Raw genomic sequence first — 884 nt, forward strand, 5'->3', positions numbered from 1 at the left:
TTGGCTTGTTAATTTGTACATCAGGAATGATATGATGTAACTGCTGGTGATAGCCAAGAAATGAACTTGGTGGGCTAGGAGGTCCTTTTGTATAGTACTCTGTATTTGCATTGCGTCTAGAAAATTGTCGCCCAATTATTTGTTGGACTTGAGACAGCAGTAATAAACATGACTGATGATAATATGATTACTCAGGTTTTCAGATGCAAAGACTATTAGCTGGCAGCTCCTGACTTTATATTTTCCTGGCTTAGAAAAAAATACTTAATGCCTTTAACCAGGGACCTACATTATACTTAGTTCACTAGTAACCTCCTGCATCAAGCCTGTATCCTCCTCACTGGCCACATTTACATGAGATGCTGACTGCACAGTAGCTCATTACAGCAGTATTGCTGCATGGTGCAAAGCGTGATGTGACACTACGGCACAGTAGTAATGAGCTACTGAGCAATTGGCATCACCAAAAAGCCATTTGGGGATGCTACTGTGCAGTAACTCCAGTTACTGCACAGTCATTTAATGCTTATGTATGCAAGTACTAAATAACTGCACAGTAACAACTGCACAGTCAGTGTCTTGTGTAGACGTGGCCACTTAGACCAAATATTGAGTTTGTCCATATTTCAGTTAGTGACTTCTGATAACAGCTTGTCTATTAAAATAAGTAAATAAAGTTCCTTTAATTGTTTATTAGTGAAAAATTAATTTTCTAACTGGATAGAAAAATAGGGGACCTGGTGACCATCTATAAACTCACTAGGGGGGACCAGAAGGGTTTGGGAGAGACCTTATTTCCCCTAGCGCCCCCTGACATAACAAGGAATAACGGCCACAAGTTGTTGGAGAGTAGGTTTAGATTAGACATCTGTAAGAACTACTTC

The sequence above is a fragment of the Gavialis gangeticus genome, unplaced genomic scaffold (genome assembly GCF_001723915.1).
Source record: "Gavialis gangeticus isolate Ggan-Ray unplaced genomic scaffold, GavGan_comp1, whole genome shotgun sequence".
Taxonomy (NCBI): Eukaryota; Metazoa; Chordata; order Crocodylia; family Gavialidae; genus Gavialis; species Gavialis gangeticus.